Source organism: Pleurodeles waltl, chromosome 2_1 (assembly GCF_031143425.1).
Source record: "Pleurodeles waltl isolate 20211129_DDA chromosome 2_1, aPleWal1.hap1.20221129, whole genome shotgun sequence".
NCBI classification, from domain to species: domain Eukaryota; kingdom Metazoa; phylum Chordata; class Amphibia; order Caudata; family Salamandridae; genus Pleurodeles; species Pleurodeles waltl.
Genome location: NC_090438.1, coordinates 485,406,982 through 485,428,466, shown reverse-complemented (window position 1 = coordinate 485,428,466; position 21,485 = coordinate 485,406,982).

The following is a 21,485-nucleotide window of genomic DNA, read 5'->3' as shown; positions in this document are numbered from 1 at the left end:
TGAGGTAATTCTGCTGACGTCGTGCGCCGTTGTGGGAAGCGTTTGGCCCATCAGGGACCTCCGGACAGTTGGTTCCCCAGGCACAGTCAGACATCACCACAGAGCCTCCCGCATCTGAAAACAAGACAACAGCACCCACCCAGCATTCCCATACCTCTGTTCCTAGGAAACGTCAATCAGCAGTATATCCACCACTACAGGGACCCCAGGGAACACCATAAACCCAAGACAATCAGGGACCTGGGGTCAGTGGCAGTGGGCACATGGTTCAGTGGACAGAGGCACAGGACAACAGGGAAGCTGGGAGGACTGTTGTGCGCCAGGGGATGGACAGGCCCAGGGAACCAACTCTCCAGGAGGCACTCTCCGTGATCCTGGGAGCATACCAACATTCCCAGGATACGCTGGGCCAGATCTTGGACAACGTGCAGGGGAACAGGCAGCTGCAGGAGGGAGAGTACCAGGGGATCAGGGAGGACTTGATGCATTAACAACACCCTGGTCTCCATTGCAGGGGTGCTGGCAGATATGGACAACATTATGAGGGAGGCAGTGTCACACTAGCGAGCCCCTGCCACTAGCCAGACTACTGAACAGCGCTCCACCTCCACTGCTGCTAGTGAACAGGAGGCCCTGCCACAGGACCAACAGGCCACCAGCACCCCTCCCCCTGCAGAAGCAGAACCACCCCGCAAACGTTCCCTGCGATCCAGGCAGAAGCCATAGACTATTTCTAAGACCCCCACCAGGAAATAAGACTCTCCTGATTGTCACCCTTGTGTCCCACTCTGTCTCCCTGCTCACCTTGAACTGCCATTGCTTCCCTTCCTATGCCCCCTTGCTACAAATAGACTGGAACTATACCCTGGACTTTCCTCCATCATCACCTCAGCCCATTGCACTTCTCCCTTTTCTTCATAGCACTGCAATAAACACACTTTGAAAAAATACAAGTATGGAGTTTGTCAAATGATTTAAGTATGTATTCGTTTTACAAGGTTTAACCATTGCAATTCATCTGTACAGTAATGTTTACATAGGAAAGACCTGTAGTTGGTTGCAGTGAACACAACAGGAGTGATAGTGGGGCACCAACATCTGCAAAAAGAGTTGCCAGAGGGTACAGTGAGTTCCCATAGAAGTGGGAAATAACAGCCTGCCAGTGACAATGTGAAATAAAAAAATGACAATGAAAAGTGAAGTTACACTGTCTTACCTGTGTGGCATTGGAAGTATTGTCTAATCACTGCAGTTCTGTTGTCCTCATCCTCTGCCTCCTCATCTTCACTGTCCACAGGGTCCACTGCTGGCACACGGCCATCTCCAGCCTCCAAATGACGTCTCAAGGCAACGTTATGCAACATGCAGCATGCCACGATTATCTGGCAAACCTTCTTGGGTGAGTAGCACAGGGATCCACCAGTTAGATGGAGGCACCGAAACCTGTCCTTCAGGAGGCCAAATTTACGTTAAATGATCCTTCTTGTTCACCCATGTGCCTCATTGTAACGTTCCTCAGTCCTTGTCCTGGGATTCCTCACTGGGGTCAGCAGCCATGATAGGTTGGGGTAACGAGAGTCACTTGCAAATATCGAGGGACAACAGTTAGCCATACACTATCCCTAATATGCCAACGCCATACCCACACACCAATATCCACTGGGTGGGAACCAGGGCTCACCAATTAGCCACACCCTGTGCCTCTGTAGTTGGGCCATCACATTTGGGATGCTGCTATTCCTCAGGATAAAGGCATCATGCACCGACCCAGGATACTTAGCATTGACGTGGGAGATGTACTGGTCCGCCAGGCACACCATCTGCACATTCATCGAGTGAAAACTTTTTTGATTTCTGAAGACCTGTTCATTTTGCCCGGGGGTGGGACAAATGCAATATGTGTTCCATCAATCGCCCCAATTATGTTGGGGATATGTCCCGTTGCATAGAAGTCAGTCTTCACCGTGGCCAAATCCTCTACCTGGGGGAAAACAATGTAGCTGCACATGTGTTTAATCAGGGCAGCCAACACTCTTGTAAGCACTATTGAGAACATTGGCTGTGACATTCTTGCTGCCAAGCCCACTGTCTCTTCGAAAGAACCAGTTGCCAGGAAATGGAGCACTGCTAGAACTTGCACAAGCGGGCGGATACCAGTGGAGTGACGGATAGCAGATATCAGGTCAGGCTCCAGTTGGGCACACAGCTCCGTGATTGTGGCCCTGTCAACTCTGTAAGTGAGGATAATGTGTCTGTCCTCCATTGTTGCCAAGTCCACCAGGGGTCTGTACACGGGAGGATGTCTCCATCTCCCATTCATCCTCAACGGATACAATCTAAGGGGCAAAAGACTGAGGAGCCGGTCATTAACTGTACATTGTAGCCACTACAGTTCAATTCATGATGTGAATTTTAATATGTATTAGTGCCATATGTCCTGTATGTACAAATGTGATGTGTAACGCAGTTATGATCCATGCCCTGCACCCCCCTGAAATGGCATCCGCCTGTCCTGTATTGAGGGACAGGTGGAAGTGAGGTAATTCTGCTGACGTCGTGCGCCGTTGTGGGAAGCGTTTGGGATCCGCCATCCAACGCCTCATTGGATAATATTGGACCCTATGGGGTACTGTGGCCAATGGCAATGTACGCTGGCGATGACGGTACGCACAGCCGCAGACGTGACTGCCATTTTCTACGTGATTCCTCACTTGCTACCTGACCTTCAACAGGAGAGGACCTATACTGCATGTGCTGCTGTGACCTGTGTCTGGAACCTACCATGGCCAGTGTGACTGGGAAAGGGCCCCTTCCTTCACCTCGGCAGAGTTGGAGAGACTAGTGGATGGGGTCCTACCCCAGTACGGATTGCTGTATGGGCCTCCAGACCAAACAGGTGAGTACACTATGAAGACGATGCATGGGGCATGAATGAATGGAGTGCTCTGTGTGAAGGCCTTGTGTAAGGGGGGGTTGATGGATGGGCCCTGGGCAGCGTGCAGCACGTATGCTGGGCCATGTCTGTGAGAAAGGGGGTGGGAAGGGCTATGATGGGCCATGAGTGTAAAAGCCAGGACGGTCTAACTAATACCTTTCCCTGTGTATATTTCCTCTGCAGGTCAGCACCCATCAAAAGAAGGGTATATGGCGTGCCATCGCCCAGGACTTGTGGATCCTGGGGGTCTACAGCAGGTGGAGCACCCACTGTCGGAAAAGGTGGGAGGACTTGAGACGCTGGGCATGGAAGACGGCGGAGGCCCAGCTGGGGATGGCCTTCCAATGATGAAGGGATGTCCGTCGAACCTTTACCCCCCTGATGGCCGGCATACTGGCAGTGGCCTATCCGGAGTTGGATTGGCGCTTGAGAGCATCACAGCAGCCACAAGGGGGTGAGTACAGTGCCCATCATTACTACTTACACCTGGTGGGGTGGTATCCAGGTGGGGGATGTGTGTCTGTGGGTGCCCCTATGCCAGGCCTGACATTGCAGAGTAGGTCCCATGTTGGGCAGAGATCTGATGTGAAATTCCTCCTACCTAGCTAGTAGGCATCCACTACTGGGCAGGGGTGTATGGGTCCCAGGTATGCTGCAGTTGGTGGTATGTGTCCCTCCCCATGCCCTGGTGACTAGCATTGTTACTGGTTGTGCATTGCATAGCGCGCAGGTCTGTTCCCTGTGTGTGAGGGTGGTGTGTACGCCAACGGTGTTGTTCGTCCACCCATAGACCAAGTGTATCCTTTGCTTGTATCTCCCCCTTTTTTGTTTTGCATTAGCATCATCTGGGGGAGAAGCAGATGCACCTCCATCCCACATGACCCAGGAGGTAGAGTACACCAACGGTGAGGGCATCAGTGGGATGGAGGGTGAAGGGAGCAGCACGGCAGAGACTTGAGTGGACAGTTCAGACACAGATACCTTCTCTGATGGAAGATCCATGGTGGTGGGGGACACCTCTGTGCACACCCCAGCTTCAGGTACAGCCGCCGCACCCCGTACCAGCAGCTCCCTCCCAGCAGCCCCTCAGCGAGTTGCCCGTGCCCACTCACCCAGGAGCGTGGGCATCTTCTTCCCCCAGGCATCTCAGGCCCTGCCCCAGTTAACTCTGCTGCCCTGAGTGAGGAGGCTAGTGATCTCCTGCAATCCATCTCTGTTGGGCAGTTAACCATTGTGAATGCCATCCAGGGGCTGGAAGCCCAAATGCAACAGACCAATGCATTTCAGAGGGCATTCACATTGGCTTGGCAGCCCAACAGAGATCAATCCAGGCTCTGGCCTCCTCTCTTATGGCAGCCATTGTCCCTGTTTCCACCCTCCCCCCTCCAATGTCCTCTACCCAATCCCATTACCCTCAACCCCAACCTATCCCAAGCACACAGGCAGAACACCACATAGGGTAACACACAAGAGTGGTACAGGCAAACACAAGCACCACACCTCATCCCACAGGCACTCACACAAACACCATCCAGATGCAGACATACCAACATACACTGCGTCCACTGTGTCCCCCTCCTCCTCTTCCTCCACCTCCCTCCCAGTTGCATCTACACTCACACCTCCGTGCACTACATCCTCATCCACTACCTCCATCACCAGCACACCTATCAGAACACACACCTCACTGGCAGTCACAACCCCAACAGCCATGCACAGGTCCCCTGTGTCCTCTTCCACTGTGTCTGTGTCCCCTCCTCCCAAAGTACAAAAACACAAGCACTAAGACACCCATCAGCCATCCACCTCACAACAGCATCCAGCCCATGCACCTGCACCCAAACACAGCAGACAGACACCTCCTACAACCTTTCCCTCTTCCTCCACTCCCAGACCTTCTCCCTCTTCACGCCCCAATGTCCCTAAGAAGCTTTTCCTCTCCACCACTGACCTCTTCCCTACTCTCCTGTCCTTCACGTCTGGCTAGGGTGGGTAAAACCCAGGCAAGCACCTCAGCCACCCAGTCCATAGGCCCAGTAGTATCCACAGCAACTCGTGGTGGGAAAGGATCCCGGGCACCAGACAGCCACACGGAAAGGGTGCCTGCCCCAAGTGCTGCCAGGAAGCCATGGGCAGCCATCTGAGGCTGCAGGGGATGGGATGGAGCCTCCCCCGACCACCAGCAGCATCAGCAGCGACACCGCTGAGCAGCCGTCACTGTCAGCGGACAGTCTGTAGTCCTGCATCCATGGGCTGTTGTGCGGCCTGGCCTCTGCAAAACCTCTGGGTATGACACCCACCTAAGAGACTGTGACCTTGCACTCACCATGATCTGCATCATGGGGCTCAATGTCCCCTCCAGAAACAGTGGATATGGCACCCACTCACCCCATTCTCTCCAGGATGAAAATCACAGGGCACGATGCCCCCTCCAAAACCAATGGTAAAGACACCCACTTGAGAGACTGTGGCCTTGCACTCCCCAGGACCAAGCAGTGGGCAAATCACCCACTTGAGATACTGTGGCCTTGTACTCCCCAGGACCAAGCAGTGGGCAAATCACCCACTTGAGAGAATGTGGCCTTGCACTCCCCAGGACCAAGCACAGGGCTTGTTGCTCCCTCCAGGACCAGTGGTGTTGTTCCGTCTGCCAGCGGAGGTGCCCCCCTGTTCCCTGTCCCCCTGAGGTGCCTGCCTATTTTCCAACTGATGCCCCTGCAGTGTTCTCTCTGTGTTGCTGCAGGAGTCAAGTGGGGCCTTGGACTTTGTAATGTGGCCCTGTGGCCCACGCACATTGAGGACAGGGCAGTGTCCCTTAATTTGTACATATGTATATACTTTTAGATTGGATGAACAGATTTCTACTATATTTATATTATTACACTCATCTTGCATTATTCCTGAACGGTACGAGGTAAATATGTTATGTTACTGCATCTGCTTGTGTGTATGGTGTTGGGAGTGAGGGTGTTGCGTGTGTGTGTGTCACTCTGTTTTTTCTACCCCCCCCTGTGTGCTAGGTAGTTGTACTCACCGTGGTCGTCTTCGCCGTCGTTGGTATTCGTGGTGGAGCAGGACGCAGAAAATCATGGGGAAGATCTGCAGTTCAGGATCCATGGCGGCGTGGTTCTTCCCTGCGTCTCCAATGGTGAGTCATTTCTCTTCTGTGCAGTATTTCCACCAAGCTTTTGATGTTGTTGGTACCGCCCCAGAAAAGGTGGCTGATTGGGCTGTCATAACACAGTGGGCGGAACATTGACTTCCGCCTGGCTTTTGGCGGCTACCACAGTGGTGCCTATTGATTCTGCCCTGGAGGTCGGTGTGGTAAAGTGACACGGGGCATCAGTCAACGTCATGGACGTTGACCGGTACAACAAGCTATCTCCCCCACTAGAGCTCAAGCCATGCCGCACAAAGATATATGTGTATGGTGGTGTAGAACCGCTTCCCCTCAGAGGGGCAACAGAGGTTACAGTCGGCAGCAACCGACACTCTACATGTGCAAAATTCCACGTGGCAGAAGGGAAGAAAGGAACGCTTCTAGTACCTGGAACTGATGTTCTTTGCCCGACAGGTGCACGATTCCCATGCTGAAGCGGTGCTGGAGGAGTTCCTGGAGCTCTTCCGTGGACTCTGGAAGCTGAAGGGCAAGCAGTTTCACCTACATGTCGACCCTACCATACACCCCTACTGCGTTGAGACATCGGAGGGTGCAGTTCCCCCTGAGGCCTCAGGTGGAACAAGAACTACGGACCCTTGAAGAGCAGGGGGTAATGGAGAAAGTGACTGGACCGACACCATGGGTTTTGCCTCTCGATATTGCCCCAAAGCCCAAACAGCCCGGAGTGTGGATATGCGCCTCCCCAACAGTGCCATCAAATGGGAGCGCCACATCACACCCACTATGGACGATATTATCGCAGACCTGAATGGGGCTCAATGGTTCACCAAGTTAGACTTGAACTCAGGGTACCAGCAACTGGAGCCAACCCCCGAGAGCCGCAACATCACCACCTTTTCGACACAAGTGGGGCTGCGTCGGTACAGACGATTAAGCTTTGGCGTCTCCTCAGCGCAGGAGATTTTCCAGAACGCAATACAAGAGACAATATCAGGTTTGGCCGGTGTCATCAATCTAAGTATTGACATTTTGATTTTTTCCAACTCTCTGGAAGAACATCATAAACCCCTGTGAGACACCCTACAGCGGCTGTCAGAGGCTGGACTAACACTACACCAAAAGAAGTATGCGTTCTACCGCAACTCTATTGAGTTCTTTGGCTACATTTTTTCAAGGGAAGGACTGAAAGTTGACCCCAAGAAAATGGAAGCCATCAAAGGGGCGTCTATACCTCGCAGTGACACCGAGGTCAGGAGTTTCTTCGGGATGGCGACGTATTGCTGGAGGTTCATCCCCAATCTAGCTACGCTCGCCGATCCCCTCAGGCGGCTCACAAAAGCCAGTACCCCATGGGAGTGGGGTGCGGAGGAGGACAAAGCATTCCGGGCTGTGAAAACAGCCCTGATGGACACGACAGTTATGGCTTATTTTCAAGAGAATTGAGGTGGTGGTGGATGCCAGCCCCGTTGGGCTAAGAGCGGTGCCACTGCAAGAGCAAAGTCATTAGCAGTAGACGCCTGTGGCCTACGCCAGCCGAGCCCACTCAGCAACTGAGATCCGATACACACATATTGAGAGGGAGGCGCTAGCCATTAGGTGGGCTTGTCAGCATTTCCACTTATATATATGTGGAAACAATTTCGGGATGGTCACAAATCACAAGCCATTGGTGTCCCTCTTTGTGGCCTCTGCCAGGCTTGCCCCTCCAAGGATTGAAAGGTAGGCCCTTCTTCTTCAGCCATATTGATTTCATGTTGTCTACTTTCCAGGGGTCAATGATCCAGCGGATTATCCTTCACGCCATCTTCTGCCTCCACGCTCTGAGGAAGAAGTAGAAAAGGAGAATGGACGTATGGAGAGTTTCGTAAGCATGATCGTGAGCATGGCGTGCCCCACGGCTCTGGCGGTGGCTGAGATCACTGACGCCTCAGGCCGAGACACCCTCATAGGCCGAGCAAAGGAGGCGCTATCCCCTGCTCATGGAGACGCTTTCATGTCAAACATCCGTGTTTGACTCCGAAGAACGTCGAGCAATGCAGTAGATGTGGAAGGTGAGGTTGGAGCTCTTAGTGAGTCCCGAGCGCACCCTTCTAAAAGGACGACGTTTGGTGATACCCCCGAGCCTGCAGAGCTGAGTGGTAGAGTTGGCACATCAAGGTCATCAAGGAACTGTGAAGACGAAGGTGCGCCTAAAAGGCAAGGTATGGTTCCCGGGGATGGACACCATGGTGGATGACCTGATATGCAGATGCCATGTGTGCGCCATCACTGCTCAGGATCCTGTCCCTGCTTAAGTCGTGACTGAGTCACCCAGCACTCGACCTTGGTCTTGGATCAGTTTGGAGTTCAGCAGTTTTCCAGATGGCCAGCTGACGACCGTCATAGTTGACTCGTGCACTTGGTTTCCGGTGGTGGAACGGGTGGTGTCCACGGCTTTTAAGCATGTAAGTCCAGTTCTTGAGAAGATGTTCGCTCTTCTAGGTCTGCCAGACGATATACAGACCGACAATGGCCTCACATTCCACGGCCAGGAGTACCATGACTACTTACGCTCGCAGTCCATAACACATCGGAGGATCACCCCTCAATGGCCCCAGGCAAACGGGGATGTAGAACAATTCATGAGGACGATGAATCGCGCCTTACGTATAGGGGTGAGTCAGCAAGAGGATGCTGAACTCTGCTTCTACACCTTCTTAAGGGCCTACCAGCAACTCCACATAGTACCACTGGATGCGCCCCGGCAGCTTCAATGTTCAGCTCTCCACCCAGAGACTGGATACCGGTGGACGGCTGCTGGCAGCCCGTTGCCCTAGATGTGTCCAAGATGCAGGAAAAGAGAGCACTGACCAACGCTAAGGCCAGTGAGAGGAGGAGAGCAAAACATCCTGATCTGCAGGTGGGAGAGTTAGTCATCCTGAAGGATCGCCACCCAGACTGGAAATTCCACACTCCATTTGAGACGGATGTGTAGAGAGTAGAGAAGGTTGAAGGGACCGTGGTGACCGCCGTGAGAGGGGGACGGCAGATGAAGTGGAACATGTTGTGGTTCCGGAAGGTGGTGCCTGGTGAGGGTGACGCCGATGCGGTAAGTGCGGACGAGAAAGGCAGAGGGTTCGAGATAGGTGGTGCCTCGCAACCAGGCTCGCTGCATGAAGGTTCATGAGACAACAAGGTTGGGTACAACCGGGACCCGGAGGGGGCCAGTTCCCCAGACCTGAGGCCATCAAGTGGGTCTGAACTCTGAGGAGGGGGTACCCGGTACCACCTACGGCCCAACCTTAACCCCAGCCAATGGCTGAAGGACTTCCTGTGCTAAACGGAACTGATGTGTCAATTGGATCTCTCTATCTCTCCCTCTCTCTCTTGTTTTCTTTTCCGCTGCTGGATTTCACCTTTTTGGATGTTTATGATGGTATACTAAAACCTGGGGGGATGTAGAGAGCCACTCAGACTCTCCTATGTTTTTGTTGCCCTGCTCCATGACGTGGTACGGTGTCTGGAGTGAGGGCTATATAATAAAGCAGGGCGGGACCCTTGTCGTCTTTTATGCCCGTGTAGCCAACAAAGTGTGTCGGTGTTATTACAACACATGTTCTGCGCATAGCGTGTCATCGCTGTACCCGGGGTCACTGGTTAGCGCCCCTCTACACTGACTAGGTATCTGCAGTTTTCTTGGGATTCTCCATAGGTCGCTTGTGCACCAACCCAATGTTATTAAATATCTATGCGGGGTCTCTGGCAGGGTGTTAGATTGACACAGAACTGATGATATCGCCTGTGACAGCAGCACAAATTGCACGCAGATTTGGACGTGGGTTTAAACATTCCATTTAATTCAAGGCTATTACTTGTGACAGTGCATGAGGTGACTGAGTGATTGGCCTGAGTGTCTGTCAGTCACCTGCATGCATATTTTACTTGTGCTGTGTGGGCGGTGCTCATACTGCTGACAGGGTTTGGCGAGATGAATTGGACCTGTGTGTGAGATCTTATGTATTTTGAGTCAGCGCAGTGCTGAAAGGAGTATGGTGCTTACTGCAGCAATTGAAGAAAATGCACTGGTGAGTTTCAGGTACCAGTTTGTTTTTACAATTTCTCAGTTTGTGGCTGTACAAACCAGCTTAAGCTTGGCAAATGTAATTCAAGACCTAGATGTGAGAAGGTGGTACAGGGCCAGCGACTCACTTCCTTTGTAAGTGTAGAGAGAACTGCATTTTTTCCCACCATGCCTCTTTTATGTCCCCTCGCAAGGTTGTCTACAATGTACAGGAATGCATTCCCTACTGCTAGATAGGTGCAGTGTGCCAGATTTTTCTTAGTTTTGGATAGGGGATCATAGTCTGTAACTGGACACAGGACAATAATTTTTTACTGCTACTCTGAGAGTGGCATTCTTTGTGTATATTTATGTAAATATGTTGACGCATGGAAATGCCAAACTCAATGGGACCTGGTTCACACAGGTAACTTGCACGTTAAGACTTCTGGCTATTCACAAAGGACTTCATTTACAAATGTAACTTACACTTTTGAATAATTTACACTTTTGAGTAAATTTGCTACTTTTTGCTTACTCACTAAATCACACTGCAAGTAACTACTAAAATAAAGCATTGTTAAAGTCAATAGGCCTGGGGTTGTCCACCAGCCTTTTGGCAATTCTTGTTTTGTGTTCTCATGGTTCTTCCAAAACTTTATTTTTTGGGAAGCTGCAGGGTGTCTATCAATCTAAAACAAATGACTAAAGGCAAAAATGTTTTTGTCTCCAAGAAGCACACATTGCCATGGTGCTCCCTGGCACTACTGAAGGGAACTACATTGTATGTGGATGTGGTCATTGTGAAAAGGGAGCATGCTATAACTCATTGCAAAGTCAGCCCATTTAAAAAGTGGGCTGACACATTGCCCCTTTGCTGCATGCTTTAGTGGCCTGGCGAAAAATGTGAATGACACCGCCACAGACAAATGTATGGAGTGTGGATGAAAACCTCTATAGATATGTCATACATATAATTTTCGTAAATGAGAAACATCTTGGCTAAAACAGGCCTAAAAAAGCCAGTCATTCTGCCATTGTCTGTAATCCTCTTGCCTTTGAGAAAGAAGTTCAGCAAAATGGAAGGAAAGAAAGGAGGGAAGAAAGAAACTAAGGAAGGAAGAAAGAAAGAAAAAAGAAACAAAGAAACAAAGAAAGAAGGATATCAAAGGGAAGGGAAGAATGAAGAAAGATAGTACAGAATAAATGTGTTCTGAAGAATTGTCCACCTATAAATTTCCATGCAGAAGAACTGGCATATATTTAGCATGTTCCACTTATGAATGGTGTATTCAAATTTGTGATGATTTCTCAAGGGGGGGTTGCAAATTTACAAGAGAGGGGGTCCAAAATGTGTTCATTTACCAGTAAAAATGATATTATTTTGTGAATCAGCGCAAAGCTAGGCAAACTTGTACCATGATTTTGTTTCTTCTGGTGTGTCAAATTTTATGCAGATCAATCAAAGGGGAGTAAATTTAAATGGTGGGATGGTTACAAAATATGTTATATGCTAATAACTTTAGTGCCTTATCACTGATCTGTATTAATCTTTGGAGGTGTTTTCTTGCTCAGCTTTCTCTTGACATATTACATTTCACACAAGTCTGTCAAGGTGAGAAAGTGTTCAATAGTTAAAAAACTATTCAGTTTTCCATTTAAGTTGGCTCTTGTTCACACATCTGCATGATGTCTGATAGGCTGCTAGCAAGTTGAGATAGTGCAGGAATCTCAAGTTGCAGGCAGATCTGACAATGGTGCACATTTAACACAGAGGTAAAAAATACTTGAATGATAATATTGCTAAACATATATTGGTAGCTATAGCAAGGATTGGTGTGGAATTTAACAGAACCTTAGCTGGTCTACTGTATCCTAGTTTCTGGAATTTCATTCTAATACATCAACTGAGGGCACAGTTCAGGGTGGCACACAACAGTGTTTATTTTCAAATAACTTTCTAACCCACTTCACATTGCCAAACCACAATCTACACAGCCTTCAAACATGCATTGTACTGCCTAGCCTTTAGCCTGGCTCTGTATTTTATTTTTGGGCCTTGCTTTAAAGGGTTCGCAGATCAAACTTTGGTACCTCAGACATGAAATGGACAAAGGAATCTAAAATCTTCTTGTCAATCAATCAATCAGGGATTTGTGAAGCTCACAACTCACCCGTGAGGGTCTCAAGGCACTGAGGGGGGGGGGGGTAGGTGCTGCTACTGCTCGAACTGCCAGGTCTTGAGAAGTTTCCTGAAGGTAAGGAGGTCTTTGGTCTGGCGCAGGTGGGTGGGAAGAGTATTCCACATTTTTGCGGCGAGTTGCGAGAATGACCTACTGCTGGTTGTAGTTCTGCAGACACGTGGGACAGTTGCAAGGGTGAGGTCGGCGGAGTAGAGATGCCAGGTCAGGGTGTAGAAGGAGAGCCGTCTGTTGAGGTATTCTGGTCTTGTCTTGTGCAGTGCTTTGTGGGTGTGGCTGAGGAGTTTGAAGGTGATTCTCTTGTTGGCTGGGAGCCAGTGCAGGTTTCTTAGGTGGTCTGTGATGTGGCAGTGGTGAGGGATGTCCAGGATGAGGTGTGTGGAGGTGTTCTGGATGCGTTGCAGCCTCTTCTGGAGTTTGGCCATGGTTCCTGCGCAGAGGTCATTGCCGTAGTCCAGTTTGCTGCTTTCGATGGCTTGGGTGACTGTTCTTCTGGGTTTGCTGGGTATCCATTTGTAGATCTTTTGGAGCATGCGAAGGGTGTTGAAGCAGGAGGAGGAGATTGCGTTGACTTGCTGGGTCATGGATAATGAGGAATCCAAGATGAATCCTAGGTTGCGTGCGTGGTCGGTAAGAGTTGGAGCGGCTCCTAGTGTGGCAGGCCACCAGGAGTCATCCCATGCGGAGGGGTGGAGCCAAAGATGAGGACTTCCGTCTTGTCGGAATTGAGTTTGAGGCAGCTGCTCTTCATCCATTCAGCCATGGCCTTCATTCCTTCATGGAGGTTGATCTTGGCGCAGTCCTTGTTGAGGAAGAGGATCAGCTGGGTGTCATCGGCGTATGAAATGATGTTGAGGTTGTGGGATCGGGTGATGTTAGAGAGCGGCCCCATGTAGATGTTGAAGAGGGTTGGGCTGAGGGACGATCCCTGGGGTATGTTGCAGATGATTTCAGTGGCCTCCGAGCAGAATGGGGGGAAGCAGACTATCTGGGTTCTGCCGGTGAGAAAGGAGGAGACCCAGTCCAGAGCTCTGTCACAGATTCCTGCATTGCTGAGGCGTGAGCGTAGGGTCTGGTGGCAGACGGTGTCAAACGCAGCCGAGAGGTCCAGGAGGATGAGGGCCACAGTTTCGCGGTTGTCCAGTATGGTTCTGATGTTGTCGGTGGCAGCGATGAGGGCGGTTTCGGTACTGTGGTTGCTGTGGAATCCGGATTGGGAAGGGTCTCCTCGAAGAAGCAAGTTGTCTGTTGACAGCCTTCTCGATGACTTATGCCGGGAAGGGGAGCAGGGAGATAGGTCGGAGGTTCTTGAGGTCCTTTGGGTCCACCTTGGGTTTTTTGAGGAGGGTGTTGACCTTGGCGTCTTTCCAGCTCTCCGGGAAGGTGGCGGACTTGAAGAAGCTGTTGATAATCTTCCATAGTTGGGGTGCGATGACAGAGCTTGCTTTGTTGAGGAAGTGGTGATGGCAGGGGTCAGATAGAGAGCCGGGGTGGATGGTGTTCATGATTTCAATGGTGTCGTTGACGGGGGTCCAGGAGACCAGGAGATTGGTCAGAGGTGAGTCTGTGGTGTTGGTTGTTGCCGGGGGGATCTGGGTGCTGAAGCTGCTGTGGATGTCTGCAATCTTGCGGTGGAAGTAGGAGGCTAGGGAGTCACAGAGGTCTTGGGATGGCAGGATGTCATTGGCGTTGGAGCTGGGGTTGTAGAGTTCCTTCACAACGTTGAAGAGCTCCTTGTGGCTGTGTGTGTGGTTGTTGATTCGGTCTTTGAAGGCGGTTCTCTCGGCAGCTCGGATGAGTTGGTGGTGTCTGCGTATGGTGTTTTTGAAGGCTGTGTGGTTGTACAGAGTCTGATCTTGGCGCCGCTTTCTTTAGAGTCTTCAGCAGTTTTGCTTACATTCGTGGAGGTCGGCGGTAAATCAGAAGGCTTTTCTGTCAGTGCGTCTGTTGGAGGGTTCTTGATTGGGGCGAGAGTATTGGCACAGGTGTCGACCCATTGCCTGAAGTTGCGGGCAGCTGCATCAGTGTCGGTGGTGTCGATGGGTGGGTCCCGGGAGAGGGTGCTATAAGTTGGTCTTAGGTGACCTTGTTCCAACTGCTGTGGGGGATCCGTTGTGGGTGGTGGTGTGTTGTGGGTTTCTTGAAGGAGAAGTGGATGCAGCGGTGATCTGTCCAGTGGAGTTCGGTGGTGTGGCTGAAGGAGACATGATTGCTGGTGGAGAAAATAGGGTTGAGTGTGTGTCCTGTGGAGTGGGTCGGTGTTGTGACGTGCTATTTGAGTCCGAGGTTGGAGAGGTTGTCCAGCAGGGTGGCGGTGTTGTTATCATTGGTGTTCTTGAGGTGGAAGTTTAAGTCCCTGAGGAGTATTTTGTCAGTGGATACGAGAGCGTGCGTGCTGATGATGTCAGTGATGGAGTCGCGGAACTGCTGTTGGGGGCTGGGGGGCCTGTAGACGAGGGTCCCTCCGAGGGTGGTGTTTGGGTCAGTGTGGATCTGGAAGTCGAATGGTTTCTTTTTATTTTTGAACATTATTCTACTGAAACGCTAAACCTTGGTTTGAGCACTGTCTGCACATTAACAGTTCAGTTATCTCTATTGTTTAACCTTTTGAAGCCCACCAACATGTTATTGTGATGCTAATTTCTTAAAAAGGTGAATATATTTACTCCAAAGAAAGTAACACTTCTCTGAGTATAGATTTTCTTTCATTCCAAGATTGGTATACTACCCTTCAGGGTTTCTTTTTGTAACAGTGGGCAACGGTTTTTATAGCAGTTAAAACGGGAACTGATGTTTTTGACCACCTCTTTAAGTGCACCTCCCTTGATGTGTTTGTATTTTAAAAAACACTCACCTGAAAACCAGGAGTTCTGCAGATGCATTGCTGATCTGTCCTCTCCTAAGTGGGTTGTACCTAGTGCTTGTTAGCAATGACAGCTTTCTGGCTACCACCAGCAGGGGGATAGAGTTGAGAAGACAAAAAGAAAACTTCAAAGGTATCTGCCTGTTTCTTGAAGTGATTGTTTCTTCCTAGCACTGGGTTCTTCCTCGTCTGTTTCTCATTCGAATTGCCCTTGCTGATCTTCAGCTGCTTCTGAAAAACAAGCCTGAAGTTATTCTTCTTTTCCAACTATTGAATTGATATTCACAATGAATCCATCAACATCTTATTTTTACTCAGTCAAACTTAAAAAAAACTGCTCTTTAAAGATTTTCACCAAGTACAAATAATGAAATCAAAACACAGATTATCACACTTCTCACTTGATTTTTGAAAATGTTCCTATATTTTCCAAATGTTAATGTAAAACATAATCTTTGCAGATATGAATTGGTTCTTTCACTTTTAGGAAGTTTGATTAGTTTCCTGATGTTTATCTGAATAGTTCAATAGTTCAACAGTAATCAAGGTCTCATAAATCAAACTATGTACTAACCTTTTTGAAACTTCAAAAAAGGCGTTACTTTACAACACTTGTCCTTTTCTTTGGGCTATTTGATGATTGGGGAACAACTCCCCAAGTCACCACCATGTTTTTATTTCAATCAACAGCAGTGGAGGCTCTGCATCAGGATCAATACTAGTCTAAGGGATAGGTTATAGCCAAGCTACCATTGTTGAACTGGGCACAGTATATATACCACCGTGCCCAAGATAGCCACCGAGATTTGGGACCCAAGATCTTGTGACAACTCAAAGGGATGAGTTTTGTGATATCTAGTGAGATCTCATCCCCCAGAAGCAGGAGAGAGAAATGATCTGTAATCTGATAGCTTGATCTTATCTAACTCAATATTCCTACTGCTAGATGTTTACTCATGAAGGGATGGACTCTATTGGAAAGGCTTCTGGCAGATTGAGGGTTTATTTGACACTATGAAAGTGGAATCCTGAGTTAACTTAGGAATGGATGGAATGGGCAGGTGGGCAAGGGATTGATGGTACAGACATCAGCGTAAAACGTTTAATTCAGGAACCAAAGAGCATTAACTGTTTTTTTGGAAAGTTTTGTGCAGGTTTGTCAGACTGTGCCAAAGCTATTAGGAAAAACAAAAAATGACTGTCTAATGAAAACTCAGACCTAGCTGTAACTATACAAGCACAGTAAGGTCCCACTTTAATAATAAATCTTTTCAAGCATCCATGCAATTTATGATACTGTTCATGAAAAAGGGCTGCAGAAAGGAATATTTGAGTTCTCCATTAAAGGTTTATTGTTGAATGCTAAACAGTTCCAAGTGAAAGTTCACAAAACTGGATCACAAAATAGAGCAGAGGCTCAGCCAACACGTGTTTCGCCCCACATGGCGTGTAAGCCAGGGCTTTCTCAAGGCTGTAAAGAAGAATCGAAAAAAAGCTAAGTGTTGAGCTCATTGCCAAATTGGGAGAAAAAGAATCACCGAAAAGTGAAAACCTCAAATAAGTGAGAAAGAGCATGCACCCAATTCACTGGGCTAAATTGAAAAAAAGAAAATATACCAAGTGAATGATAATGGTAATAGCCTCTAATGGTGCAACACAGGTCCATACAATTGTAGTGCTTCGTATTGGAAAGAAAAATGTAACTAAAGAATAAAATAAAATATGAATAGATATTAGAAAAGTGCTCCATGCTTAGTGAAAGATAGACCAAACGATGTGAAAAGTTGTTACTGATTCTAGGAATGAGTATTATTATAATCCGAAAAAGACAAGAGAGGAAGAATTGTGAGTGAATTAAGTGGATATTTAGGTTAACGGTGCCGGCGCTAAATGACAAGATAGCGTGAGAAAATTATATAGTTACGCTGGTTAGTACTGTGCTAGAGGATAAATAACAATATGTGAGAAAAATAGTCACTTATGTGACAGATTGTTAGAACATACCACGTTATTTCAAGTATATTTCTTCAGGCAATTGCCGTAATTTAGGCAGAAAATCTGTCTATGAAATAGGCATGAAACATTATGTGTGGGTCAGATACTATTACAAATAAGCAACATGAAATGTGGAAAATATCCAACTCATTTTCAATTACTAGTTAATGGCCATGGTATATGCTACAACATGAATATAAAGCTTCACTGTAGCATACTTTGTAATTGTCGATAGTATAGAGGAGTTCAAAACCACCTTCGGGAGAGTCTAAACAAGAACTAGTAACTAACAATCAATGGCCAAGATCATCACATCCATGATGTCATCAACTGTGAAAGTATCAATGTGGTGCATATAGTTTGGTGCCCTTGTCATCAAGCCTACATTGGTAGCACTATTCGTCCACTCAAAATCAGGATTCAAGAACATTTTCGCAACATTCAGAAACCGGATGCCAAGGCACCCTTAGTGGAACATTTTAATGAATATCAGCCTCATGAACAAACTTTTACTTTTTGTGGACTTTGACGTATCATATTATCTCCAAGGGAGGGGCAATCTACCACTGCGGTTACGCCAAGAGGGAAGTCGTTTGATAATCAAACATGATACAGTTAACCAGGGTCTCAACAAAGACCATGAGTGGCATTATTGTCTGATGTGAAGTGTCAGTCAAGCACTTCTTTCATTTATTTTGTTACTACAAAAGGAGAACTTATGCTTTATTTTAAGCCACCTCATTGCGTTAGATACAAAATATTGATGTATGTTCATGTTTATGTTTCTCTTGTCCCGTGGTTGCTATTAGAGGTTCGATTTTTCTTTCCTTGACCTTACTCATTTCGAATTATTTCTTCTTCAGAGCATCTTTTTTCTTGCTCTAAATACTATTGCATGTATTCTTTGTTTTTGATGCATTTCTTTGCAAAGTTGAGCAACCTGGCGATGGAGGAAATGCATCCCCATGATATGTACAGTTAAAGCAAAAAAAACTACAAAACTATGGTCGTTATTAATATTATGCTCCTTATGGCAATTTTTCCTTAAATCACTTGGTTTATAGTCCTTTTTCTATTTTTTCGGGACCATAGGTTACACCAGTCCTTCAAATTCGGTGGTGTATAAACACTGCAATTTTTTATTTCATTCTTACCTTTATTTTCAATTTTATTTTTCGGTTTACTCTTACCGTTATTTATTCTTACAGTGAAGTATCTCAATAGTTTTATTTAGTCTGCTCGCTTCCTGGTATGTAGATCATTTCCTTACTAAGATGGCGCCGCCAGTACAAAATATTAGATGGCGCGGCTTTCCTCCACGATATTGATGGAGCCTTACCAGGGCTATTTTCTGTAGTCCTTCCTCTATGCTCGCACCTATACTAACGAGGTAGGAACAACTCTAAAAGTATAAAGGTCCTCCGTTCGACACGGCGCCCCCCGAAAAAGAGGCGACGGACGCGAACAAAGTAAAACCTTATTGATTTTTGCTTTTAAGGTGAGAACGCAGACAGTCTTTGATTACAGCTACCTACTAGCGCCTTTTGAGACTCCTTCTGACTATTTGTATGACACTAATACGGGCCTTTTTGCCCACCTATATTATGCCCTAGCTGATATATAATATCATCTTGTTTAGACTCTCCCGAAGGGGGTTTTCAACTCCTCTATACTATCGACAATTACAAAGTATGCTACAGTGAAGCTTTATATTCATGATGTAACATATACCATGGCCATTAACTAGTAATTGAAAATGAGTTGGATATTTTCCACATTTCATGTTGCTTATCTGTAATTGTATCTGACCCACACATAATGTTTCATGCCTATTTCATATACAGATTTTCTGCCTAAATTACGGCAATTTGCCTGAAGAAATATACTTGAAATAACGTGGTACGTTGTAACAATCTGTCACGTAAGTGACTATTTTTCTCACATATTGTTATTTATCCTCTAGCACAGCACCAACCAGCGTAACTATATAATTTTCTCACGCTATCTTGTCAGTTAGCGCCGACACCGTTAACCTAAATATCCGCTTAATTCACTCACAATTCTTCCTCTCTTGTCTTTTTCTGATTATAATAATACTCATTCCTAGAATCAGTAACAACTTTTCACATCGTTTGGTCTATCTTTCACTAAGCATGGAGCACTTTTCTAATATCTATTCATATTTTATTTTATTCTTTAGTTTAATTTTTCTTTCCAATACGAATTACTACAATTGTATGGACCTGTGTTGCACCATTAGAGGCTATTACCATTATCAGTCACTTGGTATATTTTCATTTTTTCAATTTAGCCCAGTGAATTGGGTGCATGGTCTTTCTCACTTATTTGAGGTTTCACTTTTTGATGATTCTTTTTCTCCCAATTTGGCAATGAGCTCAACACTTAGCTTTTTTTCGATTCTTCTTTACAGCCTTGAGAAAGCCCTGGCTTACACGCCATGTGGGGCGAAACACGTGTTGGCTGAGCCTCTGCTTTATTTTGTGATCCAGTTTTGTGAATTTTCACTTGGAACTGTTTAGCATTCAACAATAAACCTTGAATGGAGAACTCAAATATTCCTTTCTGCAGCCCTTTTCATGAACAGTATCATAAATTGCAATTGGATTCTTGAAAAGATTTATTATTAAAGTGGGACCTTAACGTAATCCAGCAACGTTTATTTCACATGGAGGACTAGGGTCCATGTCCTCCGGTTTTAATCTCCCATACATGTGATATGTACTGGCATTTTATACAGGAAGTTATCTTGTTTTTGGACCCTTTCTTGTTGGTGTGACAAACTATACAAGCATAATGGCCTCTTCAGATTCTGCAATAAAAGCACCCAAACATTTTATATAGAGAATATAAAAAAGGTTAAAGGTGTAATAATGGTGCAGTATTGCGATTTTAGGCTTCTGATGGCATTAGACCTGGGCAAAATTTTAATCACATTGAAGTAATCACAGTAATTCTAGTAATTCTGTGTTACTCTCTTTATGCAAAACTTTAAAAAATTATGGGATTACGCCAGATCACATTTATTAGTAATTTGGCATAAAAATCTAACAGCAGGAGAACAACAATAATGAACTTAATGCATGTGAGCAGCTGCTGCTGTTCATCTTCTGGTGCATTTAACTGCAATTTCTTAGTGTAAAATGCATCCTACGGTCCAGGTTGGATAGGTTGGATGCAAGGGTGCATTTTGTGCTAAGAGAATATTGCTAAATGCTGGGTTAGAATCCTCGCATAATTTTGCATGATCATGTGTAATTTTGCTGTGATTTCATATAATTATCCTCCAGTAAATTACAAAAGTTACGCCCTCCCATAGATGACATCCTAAACAGTGAGGTTAGAGGTTTGTAAATGTCACCAGAATCTCAAGATAGCAATATAGGACTATGGCCCTCATTATGACATTGGCAGAAAATCCCATTTACCGCCACACCGACGGCTGCCAACTTACTGCCGCCTTGGCAGACATCCGTTCACCAAATTATGACACACACACACCAATCTGTCAGTATTCCGCCACATACACAAATCCGCCACACCAAAGGTCAGTGATAAACTGGCGTTATCAAAACCCACACTGTTACGCCAAGAGAACTACGCCCACCACATTATGACCCACAAATCACCACGACGGACATTCAACTGCGGTAAACCTTTAGCAGTACATACCGCCGCGCTCACAATGGACACCCATATACAAAACAACACCACATTGGACAATTCAAACAACACACACCTGCCACCCAGACACACACCACACCCACACCACTATAAAGCACACACAACATTACCCACAACCCTTTACAAACAACAATTACTGCTGGGAGATTGACACCAAGACCACTGACACAACTCGAGCCACACAGTATTCACACCTATACACCACTCACGCACTACACATCACACACCCTAACCCATTACCCAACACACCCTCACCAACACACCTCACATAACACCCATGGCACCACAAAGCCACCCCTGCTTCACAGAGCAGGAGCAAAGGGTCATGGTGGAGGAAATTGTCAGGGTAGAGCCGCAGCTGTTTGGAGCACAAGTGCAGCAGATATCTATAGCTAGGAAGATGGAGCTATGGCAGAGAATCGTGGACAAGGTCAACACCGTGGGACATCACCCAAGAACTAGGGATGACATCAGGAAGAGGTGGAACGACCTACGGGGAAGGTACGTTCCCTTGCAGCAAGACATCAGCTCGCGATCCAGAGGACTGGCGGTGGACCCCCACCTCCTCCCCCACAACTTATAGCATGGGAGTAGCAAGTCTTGGCAATACTGCATCCTCAGGGCCTAGC